Source organism: Rousettus aegyptiacus, unplaced genomic scaffold, assembly GCF_014176215.1.
Source record: "Rousettus aegyptiacus isolate mRouAeg1 unplaced genomic scaffold, mRouAeg1.p scaffold_m13_p_15, whole genome shotgun sequence".
NCBI lineage: Eukaryota > Metazoa > Chordata > Mammalia > Chiroptera > Pteropodidae > Rousettus > Rousettus aegyptiacus.
The window spans coordinates 52,047,230-52,058,418 of NW_023416290.1; the positions used below are offsets into that span (position 1 = coordinate 52,047,230).

At 38.6% G+C, this 11,189-nt stretch overlaps 1 long non-coding RNA gene across 1 annotated transcript; it reads left to right on the forward strand.

Moving 5' to 3' along the window:
* Positions 1-599: 599 nt before the first annotated feature.
* On the forward strand, positions 600-9,719 carry LOC107521590. The gene is made up of 5 exons (XR_001599593.2): positions 600-3,629; positions 4,095-4,211; positions 7,434-7,512; positions 8,285-8,357; positions 9,412-9,719. It is a non-coding gene; the product is annotated as an uncharacterized LOC107521590 (long non-coding RNA).
* The last annotated feature ends 1,470 nt before the right edge of the window (positions 9,720-11,189 follow it).

The window sequence follows — 11,189 nt, forward strand, 5'->3', positions numbered from 1 at the left end:
ATTAGGCTATGAAAAATCACTTACCACTGTGGATCCTGAGTTCCCCAGCCAGGAAAGGACATGAGTGTAATAAAATGACCTTAATACTTGGGCGAAAAAAGCTGGATCCGAGGGGTCGTCAGCATTCCATCGTTCCATCGGAGTCATGGCACTATTACTGTCAAAGAAAAAAAAGAGGCAAGCTGAATGTTAGTATGAAAGATTTCATTAAGGGGATATTGAGGTAGGAGGAGAGGGATGTTATCATAGGAAGGTGTCCGAAGACTACTCGAGAAGTGTGTCAGCGAAGCGATGAGCAGGCACAGCTTTTAAATACAGAGACACTCGGAAAAGATGACTGTAGAAAGAAGGCGGGAAGATGGTGAAGCTGGTGGGAGGAGAGAACTTTTTGAAAATTAACAAGCTTTGTCAAGCAATGACTAATAGGAAAGTCAAGACAGGATATGTTGGTTTGTGGTTGGGCACACGGGCTGGGTCTGCACCCAAAGTGAAGCAAACAAGTTAAAATGCAGGAAGTTCATACCAAATTGAGAGTCTCGCGGTCTTAAAATTGTGTCAAGTTCAGAGTTTGATTAGCCTTGTCACAACTAAAATTATCTTTGAAATTTCCCAAAGGGTTTGTGGAAAATTACAAAGATTTGTTCTTTCGCCTTATAAAAGCAGAAAATGTTAGAAATAATTAAGGTTATTTGATATGTTACTAATGATGAGTTGCATGGGAAATATTGTCAAAGCAGAAGAAATGCATAGACTTCGCTAGGTTAAATTTGTATGAGTAAAATGTTATTAACATAAATATTTAAACACTTGTATTCTGTATGGGAAAGTTCTAGAGAATTTTTAATGTTTTTGCTGTCCACAAGTTGTTTCTATTTATTTAAATTCTGGTGTTGCTTTGTCTACAAGACAAAAGCAGATAAGTGTTATTAGTCATAATTTCAGTTATTTTTTAAAACATTAACTTGGTTGTAACTTTATTTCAATTTGAATCTAGCATATTCCTGGCCAGTAGTTTTCTATCGGGAATTCACAACTCTGATCTATTGAGTTTTATTAATCTACTGATGTGTAAAACCTACTCCAGACTTACTGAATCTATTTACTTGATAATATTGATATACTGTTGGTATATTCTAACTCTGTGCTAGGTTTAAGGCATCTAATGTCTCAGAATTTTTATATATTATATCTGAAAATGCTTTCTCTGTGAAGATTATGCTCATTCATTTTCATAAATTAGGTGTAATATCAACCTTTTTTGAAAATAGACAAATCTTTGTGTTTATAGATATTTTGTTTAAAATTGTTTTGGATTGACTTTATTTTGCTTTGCATGTCATGGAAATAACCAGATATGCTCATCAATTGCATTATTCTTATAATAAACTCTCTTTAGATCATATCATTTTGAAAAAGGTTGATAAGTAAACGATGGCCATTTTTAGTCTTTTCTCATCTACAGATAGTTTTGTTCATGTATATTGTTTTACCCCTGATGCTTCCATAAAATCACTTGCAATAAGCTACAGGGAAGAGAGTTCCATCTTCAACAAGAAAGACTGTCTTAGAGCCTGGTGCAGGACTATGCTAGGTAGGCACTTTTGTGTACAAGCTTCTTATGGCACTGCTGAAACATCTATAAATCGGTGGACTTTGTAAAGGAGCCAGGAGTTCCAGACTTCCAGTGGAAAAGCAGATGTGTTCATGAGACGACTGACCCATGATCAAGTGCAAGAATGATGAGTCACACAGGACTGAATGAACTAAATCAACTGGATGAATACGAACTCTGGTCAGAATCGAGCTGATGCATTAATTTCTATGTTCTGGACACAAGGAACCACTTTCTATTCAGCTATCTATCACTCATAACAATTTAGTGGACTGTGCTCTTGTGAACAGAAGTGAAGTGAAATATGTATCTTTTCCACCCTGACTTGCCTTGCAAAATTCAGAAACTCTCACTGAGTGTTCTCAGTTTCATGGCAATCTAGTTATTTGCATAGATGCAAGAACAGCCTTGCTAATAGGACATAATTGGCGTCATTAGTCATGCATCCAAGGCTTTGCCTATAATGTCGTATTTGGGAATGATGCTCATTTAATCAGACAGGACCAGACACTTTTAAGGACTAGGGTTGACTTTCTGGGGCCAATGCTTACAGATTCCCTCTTGGAATGACTGGCCTGGTCACTCACAAATGGGCTTCATAGGATTCCCAGCCTTAGAGTGAGTGAACGAGGAAGGTCACTTGCTGGCAGGGGCGGGAAGCTTAGGCTATTTGGGGACCTCAGGAAGAGAGGAATTCCCACCAAATCACTGAGTACTGAAAGTGAAAAACGATGGTGAATTCTTGGCTTGGCTTCGTATCCTCAAGAGGCTTTGCAAAGTCCCATCTGGGATCCTTTATGAAAACTTCCAGCAGAGCAAATCTGCGTGCTAAATTGTCATTCTTGCTGCATCCCTGTAAATGACCCGGCCCCACCTGATGAGGCCAGCCTTACTTTGTGATCAAGAATAACCTTGCTTTGAGATTGTCTTTGATCCCAAGGGGAAGACAGACTGTGGGGAGAAATTTTGTGTTTCAGTGGGAAACTATAGCACACTCTTCTGCATGATCAGATTCTGATGTATTCATAGTCTCTGAGCTATTTTGCACCTCTCTGTAAACTGCAGATAATCGATTGATATGCAGACTCTATCTTGTCTGGTAGGTACTTAATTGGCTTCTTCTCCCACTGTGGGTAAACTAGTTCGACACCTATTTATAAATTGGATTTGGATCTGTTACTTTGCACAGATCGTCAGCTCTTACCAAATTTTGCAATTCTTTCAGCTTCAAAATCTGGCTATGACCTTCCAAATTAACCTGTCCAGCAGTATTCTTCCTTTCTCTTGACTTGAAGTCCCTGAGATCTAACACCTGCATATACACACCCTTATTGGGACTCTAGTTTGCTTTATAATTGGCTCTTCTCCCCCAAGATCTGAAGAAACACCAAGCTAAAGCCTGACAACTCATTATAAACTTAGGACTCATCACTGCAGCAGAGTGTGCCTGGGCCGATTTCTCCCTTTACAAGCTGCTTCCTGAGTCACTAAAGAAGTCTGGGTGCGTGGGCCATGCCTGCCCTCATATGAGAGATAATCCAGTTTTTTCTTTCACTATGGAAAAATCAGTTTGGTAGTTACCTGGACTGGATCAGCTCACCTTTGGTAGACTGCCAAACTTTACTCGATTTTCAGCTATTCAGGTTTCCTTCAATATCTGGCTCTAAAGTAACGTTAGCTTCCAAAGTAAGCGTTTCGATTTTTCTCCCTTCTTCCTGACTTGGAGTCATCGAGAACAAAAAACTGATTGCCAGATCTTTATTGGGACTCTAAGGTTGCTCAATAGCTTGTACCTGCCTCCAGGATCTGAAGAGTCACCACGAGCTCAAGCCTGAGGACTTGTTATAAGCCTAGGTCTAGGACTCATCATCCCAGCTGACCATTTCCTGGATAAACCTCTGTTTGGACCACTAAACAAGTCCGATGAAATTCTCAGATCATCCATGCCCTTACTGGAGAAGCAACCAGTGTCGTGGATATCACCAACGAAGTGGACATCTTAGCTCCAAAAACCCTGGTGAGTTTTAAAAGACTGAATATACAAACAGGCAAAGGCGAGATAATAGAAAAAAATAAAATAAAACTCTGACACAAAACCTCTATAGCGATCAGTCTGAGTCCAGTTACAACCTCTTCTATGTCAGCCCCAAATCTGATCCTGGTCGAAAATTTCCAGCTTCTCTAATTTTTGCCCCCATTTCTAACTCAGGACTGACCATAGAAAGCCAAGTATGCATTCCTAACCAATCTTATGGGATGGCCCACTTCTAATTGCCTGCCTCCGGCTTCTGCACGCCATAGCTTCCAGTCAGGGCACACCTGAACCCTTCCCGTCTTTCCACCCTAGAGCTTTCCAATTACTCTACATGCATTTGAGCTTCCGCCAAACTCAAGTGATGGCGACGACTCTCTTGCAATAGCGAGCTTTGAATAAACAGCATTTGTTTGTTTTCATTTGAATGATCTTCATTTATTTCCGCAGTTTTCTTGGCAGTTCCACCAAGATACAGTTTGCGCTGACCATGGATTTCGGTCTTCAACCAAGGGTGGAACCCCTTGTGCCTTGCTGCTCACTTCCTGTCACGTCCACAACGATGTGGTGAGTCAGCACTATGTCTGCCCTCTACTCTCTTTGTGCGGAGTTACTGGTTATTTATTCTCAGCCTAGCAAATAGGTTTTGTTATTAGTTCCCATTGGTGTGATGTCCTTGGTGGGATCAAGCAATTTTTTCAGCCCTTTTTGCTGTGTTTGTGTTACCTCTTTATGGAATGCTGTCTCAAAGCATTATTTGTCACAAGAAGGAGAATCACGGGTAGAAGATAAGCCTATGCCTTATAAGCCTGTTGTTTGCGGTGCCTGCAGACCAGTGACTTTGCAGTTCTTACAAGAACTGCCCTTTTGGACAAACTTTGATTTTAGTCACCAATTGAAGTGGATGAGGTTCTCCTTCTGTTTCTCGGTTTTGTCCTCAGAACTGTTTGGTTCTCTTCTCTCCCTGTTTGATTTGGAGGAAACATCCTCTGTGGTATGGGTCTGTGTTTGGAGGTACCAAGCCATCAGTCTGGGGACTTGACATACGGGAGGCATAAATGTTATATTTCTACCAACCATTGCCAGCACTCACAGGTTCATCTAAATCTAAATCTTCTCCTCTTCCAGGGAAATTCTCGCTTCTTATATTTATTCTCATTACAGTCCTAATTCTTGCATCTTTCTTTCCAAATGAGATAATTTCCCCAGGTATGAGTTAGGCCTTCAATGGGAGCTCCGGGAAACACCTGACTTCAACAAAATTGATCCTCTGAAAGGTTCCCTAGGCATGAAAGGGACTAAGAGTTCTCAGTCCAGATAGGTGGCATCTTTTGTTTGGAGGTCTTTGCAAAAGCAATGAAAAATTCTGAAAAAAAAAAAAAAAATTGCTCCACTAAAAGAATCTTTGTCAAAAGCCATGATTAATTGGAAAAACTTCAGTAACAACACACTAATTTACTTAGTAAATCTTCTTTGTCCTCCAGTTACTTCCCTGTATCCTGCTCACCTTCTTCCCTCTTATCCTTCAGGTCTGATCTCTTTCCTTCCACACGTCTATCAACCCTCCTTCCTCTTCTCCTTGTTCAGACCGTTTACCTTTTTCCAACTTTCCTCAAACCCCTCAGTGCCAGTAGTTTCTAAAAATTCCTCCTTCCCATGTGTGAGGAATACAGGGAACTATAGAATTTAAACCTTGGACTTGAGCTGAATTAAGAGCTCTAAAGATTTCTCTAAACCTAGAGAAGACCAATAAATATTCATAAAACAATTTAGAATTCTTTTGGGTGCATATGACTCAGAGTTACTTGATCTATATAAACTTGTATACATATTGGCTGGAATGTCAGATGCTAAATTCTGATGGCAAAAGCTGATTGGACTTACCTAGAAGGGGGCCTATGGGATCCCTCTTTACACAATCAGCTCGAGAATCAAAAAGTGGTTTGAAAAATCGAGCAAAATCTCCTAAACACCGCACCTGAAACATTTTTAATAAAAATCAATTGGACCATGATTCAAACACACAAAAAGCACTAAAGATGAAAGTATAGGATATTTTTAGGCTACTGTAGAAAATATCTTTCAAAAATACTTGTCAATTAAAGAAGATGCTGATGTGAGAACATCATTTTCATCTCGTTTTGTCAATGGAACAAAAGCTGAAATTGAGCACTTAAAGAAAGAAATTAGGATGGGAAATAACTCCTTTATCTGAACTAAAATGACCTGTCATAACATTTTGAAATGGCTTTAGAATGAGACAAGCCCCCAAATAAACTTATGCCCCTAAAGATCAAATAGCTAAGTACGCTACTTTGTAAACAATTACTTATTGATAAGGGCACTTGTAGATGTTGTAAAAAGAAGGGATACTAGAAAAAATTGGCCCCGTCTTACCAAAAAGAAAAAAACCCAAAACAAAACAAACAAGAAAAAACCAAGACCAACAAAAATCTCTCAGTTCAGATCAGTGAGGGTGCTCTGAGGAAGGAAAACATCCAATATTTTGCCTTACTTTGAAACACGTAGGGTGAATTATAAATATAGTTGGTCAACCTCGCTAAATGCTGATAGATACAGGTGTTATTTTTTCTACATTAAATCCTGCCACCACGGCTCATCCTCTTCAGAGTAAACATACCACACAGGTAGTAAATATTTTAAATAATCCAGATTTTTTCCTATTTCTCAGCCCTTAACTGTAATCTTTGTGTCCTTAACTGCAAAACATTCCTTCCTGCTCTGTGATGCCATCCTAGCAAATTTAATAAGGAAATATTTACTTTGCAACTGTATCTGTCATATTAAGCACACATCAGAGAAACTATTTCTTGAAATTCCAGAGTACTCCTCTATTCATAATCAAGTCATGTCTGCTCAGGATGTAGCTTTATCTTCTCCACAATATTTAATACATACCTCCGTAAAGATCTTAACACCTCACTTGATACTTAATGGGCTAAAGATTCCAGCATTGGTATTGGAACAGAATAATTGGAGCAGAACCTATGGAAATTCAGATAGATCCTATCAAACCATTACCTTGACTTTCCCAATATCTTTCGAGATGAAACATGTATCAATGAAAGCCTTTAATCCAAAGGTCTTACCATACTCTCCTCCTGCCAGTAGAGAAACCGAATGGATGAAAACAGCAATTTGTTCGAAAGTTTAGGACCATCAACAAAATTCTTTTATTTTTCTAGAGTGCCTAACTCAAATACGGTCCCATCATCTACTCCGCCTAAAGCCACCACTTCCTTTACTGTGGTGGATCTCTGCTAGCCCTTTTCCACGCGCCCCTACTTGAAGTACAACCATCTTAGGTGGCAGAACTTACTGCATTTACTGGAGCTTTTCAACTAGCGGAAGACCAGAGAGTAAAACACGTATACAGATAGCAGACACGCTTTTGGAATATTACATGACTTTGGGATGCTTTTCTAACAAGTGGGTTTTTGTTTCTGAGGGGATCCTCCTAGAAATGGACAAAAGCTAAGAAATTTTTTTAGATGTATTTCTCCTTCCTAGAGAGATGGCTATTATAAAGATGGCGGTCCATGTAAAGAGAGAGAATATGAATGCTACAGGAATTGCTCTAGCGGATCACTATGCTAAATTAGCTGCCTTAACCAAGTTGATGATCCTATCTCAGTCTTCAAAGGATAAATATTTACAGGGATTCAAAGAGATCATTTAAAAATTAGTGTTTAGCCCCCAATTTTGAGAAGAAAAGAATGGGAAAAATCTGGTGCATCCTTCACTCAGGTATTCTCTGTCACTTTCTAGATGGCTGTTCGGTGACACCAGATCATTATACAAGATTATTCACTAAATTTCTCCATGAAAACTGCTCACCATGGAATAGGTAAGTTGATTGTTTTTTTTTTTTTTTTTAAGTTAACGCTGGTGAGGAAACTTTAAAAAGATAGTTGAGGCTATTTTCAGGTCAATGGATCCCCCATCAACAACTTAATCCTGGAAAACCTTTAAAGGGGGGACACGGCCAGGACTCAAAGGCTCAGGGACACTTTGAACAGGTTCGGATGGGTTTTACCCAGCTTCCAACCTTTACGGGATTTGAACATGTTTTAGTTATTATATATCTATTTTCAGGTTAGGCTGAAGCATTTCCTTGCTGAAAAGCTACAGCCCTTATGACCACTAAAAAGCTGCTTGATTTTGTGTTTTCAACTTGGGGCGCCCCAACTTTTATAGCAAGTGACTGGGGGGTCCACACCTAACAGAAACCATTGCAACAGCAGTCTGTAAGACATTGGTCCTTACACTGTATTGTCTTTTCTACTTATAATCTTCTGAAAAGGTTGAAAAGACCAGCGGTAATCCTTAAATTAAAATTAGCAAAACTTCCAGAAACCTTGGCCAGAGGTACTCTGGCTAGCTCTGATGGCCTCTAAGGCCACGCCCTCAGGAACACACTGTATATCCCTTTATGAATTGGTACTAGAAGGTCCGTCCATGTATTTGGAGATTTTACTCCAAAATTAGAGTCTGACTTACCACATGGTGACGTGGCAAAATATTGCAATGGACTCTCGTACGACAGTTCTTTCACTAATGGGTTTATGGCTCCTTTCTAAAACATTTCCTTAAATCATCTCTTTATGATCATCAACCAGAATATTTCATCCACTGGAAGAGACATCAGAGGAAAACTGCTGCTCTTGGCCTCACTGGAAGGCACCTTATCAGGTACTGTCAACGACACCTACAGCTGTGAGATGCCAGAGTCAACACTTGGGTTCATGTTTAACAACTGAAGGAGTAGCTCGGAATTCCACACAGTTGGAAGGCTACTCAAATAGGGACTTCAAATTGAGGATACTCAGAGATCTCATAAACATGGCTGATTTTGCAAGGAGACAGTAGACCTATTATCTTTGGAATAAGCAGATGACTTTAGACAGTGAGCAACTCCTGCCTAAGATGTTGGAGCAGTATATCTGTCTGATTTCTGTTTTGTTTTTTATACATCTGCTAATAATAATTCTTCTTATTTCCTATAGACCTTTGGTTGTCATCCATGCATAATAGCCTTTTCTCTCTCTTTTTCCTCCTCCTTATATAATTGCTAAGTCAGAACATACTTACTCCAATGCTATTCTTGGATTATCTCAAATGTACCTATTGCCCTTAGTCTTACCGACTGCTGGATATGCCATCCATCATCGGGTCTATTATAAAACCTCTGGATGATTCTAGTCTCATCAAATAAGACCAGCAAGAAATAGAGCTGATGGCATTTCTACTTGTATCTATATGGAAAAATAATCTTTGAAATTTCAACTGGTAAATTATTTTACCAGTGTCCCTCTCTCCAAGGGGAAATACTTATTACAATCTATTGCTCATACCCTATATAAATCTAAATTTTATTTCAACAACCTTATTAGGACAATGGGCCAAATACTTGCCCAAATATGTAACCCAACTGACATAAGGCCTTGGTTCTGATCTCCATGTGTCCCTACTGAGTACTACTTCCTCTGCAACCAAAATGCCTGGTTCTGTTTGCTTCAAAATGTACCAAATGTAAGTGGTGGTGGCTATAGCAAGCTATAATTAAATAGTCTTTGCTCATTCTTATTTGGGTTTTCTTCATTTCTTTTGACAGCAGTGATGCATAATCAAAAGATTTTCATCCATTAACCACTTGAAATCCAATAGACTTGTGATTCATGGGATATGACTCCTGGTTATTTGCTTTAATTCAAACTTTTATATTATTATTTCTTTTTCATTTCAGGCATCCCTGTTTAAGATGCACGGACTTTAGGATTCTCAAGCAACTTACTTAGGCAATAACCTTTCAACAGATGGTTCAACTTGTTTTACTGGAACAACGCCAACAAGGGAGCTAGAAAGATTATTTATTAGATCCTGTTTCATCTCACAGAGGAGTTTTGTACTTGTCTCTTAATTGTTTAGGAACCTGTTATATTCATTTATATTGAACAAAAGGATGGACTGACAATGTTGAACTTTACCTAAGCTCTGTGTTCTTTTCTGGAAAACAGTAATGCTTAAGGAATCCCCTGTGCTTAGGGCTGGGAAGGATGGGGGTGGGTAGGGGATAGGTGGGTAGGGGATAGGTGGGTAGGGGATAGGTGGGTAGGGGATAGGTGGGTAGGGGATATTTTTTTTCTTGAAGCGATAAAAGTGTTCTAAAATTGACTGTGGTGATGATTTCAAATCTGTGACTGTATTAACAATCATTGTGTTATACATCTAAATGAGTGACTTGTATGGTATGTTTGAATTTGATTTCAATAAAGCTGTTATAAATAAAATAAAGCAAATAACCCATGTTTGCAGATGTCTATCTGTTTAGAAGTTTGTTCTTTGAATAAGAAATTGAGAGCCCATTTTAAACTATCTTTGTCCCCTTTCATTCGATTTGCCAGCACTTTCACCAACACGATTCTCTTAATAATTTTGTGAGTTTTCTACAAATCCGATAAGAGGTTTACTCTATGCCTCAAAGCCACATTCATAATATTTAGTCAGATCTTCATCTAGTTCTGGCTGCCTGTGAGAATACAGAGGATCAATTCAAGCCCCTTTGTTTACCTGAGAGAGTCTACTAGGCGCTGCCTTCACTATTTCCGAGGTCTTAGTAAAGGTCTTACAGTTATCTACTATCTAACAATTTATTTCAAAACTTAGTGAATTAAAACGATAGGGATTTTTAACATTTCTGATCATTTTATGGGGCAGTTGGGAGATTTCCCTGCTGATTTTGCCTGGATTCACTGATGTGTTGTTTTAATTGGAAATTTGGCTGGACTGGAGGGTGCAAATATGACCTCACTCTCATATCTGGCTGCTGGCTTTTGGCTGAGAATACTTATTTTCTCTACCTGGCTTCTCATCTTCCAGTATGCTAATTAAGCTTCCTTTCATGGCTGTTTCAGGATAGTTTTCTAGAACAAAAGCAAAAGATGAAGGGTCTTTTAAACCCTAACTCCAGAAGTTGTGTTATGTCATTCTGACATATTCCATGGGTCAAAGCAAGTTATAATTGGCTAGACTATATTCAAGAGAGTGAAGAAACAGACTCTACAATGGGTTGGCAGGGGGAGATGTCAAAGACACATTGTGATATAGCTATGTCTTATTGAGATAGGAGAAGTTCTGGATATTAAACAATCTATTACCATCCTTATATATAAGGATTTTGGACTTTATCCTTTAGTCTTGGGGCATCTCTGGAAGCTGTTAATAGCAGGGAAATTATATGGCCAGTTTGCATTTTAGAAAGATGAGTCCGAGGGCAGTGTGTTAGAAGAACTGAAAAGAAAGATTAAAGTTTGGCAAAATGTATTTAGAGAAATAATAAAATAGTCTATTTGAAGATGATAAAGGCTTGAACAAGAATTGAACAAAGAGATATCTAATGGATTTTTGAATCTGACTCAGTGTCTAGCAAGTTTCAAGATTTTCTATATTATAATTCACACTACCATGACTATGTGTATGTAATAAATTATATATCACATTTTTAACAATACATAAATGTGATAT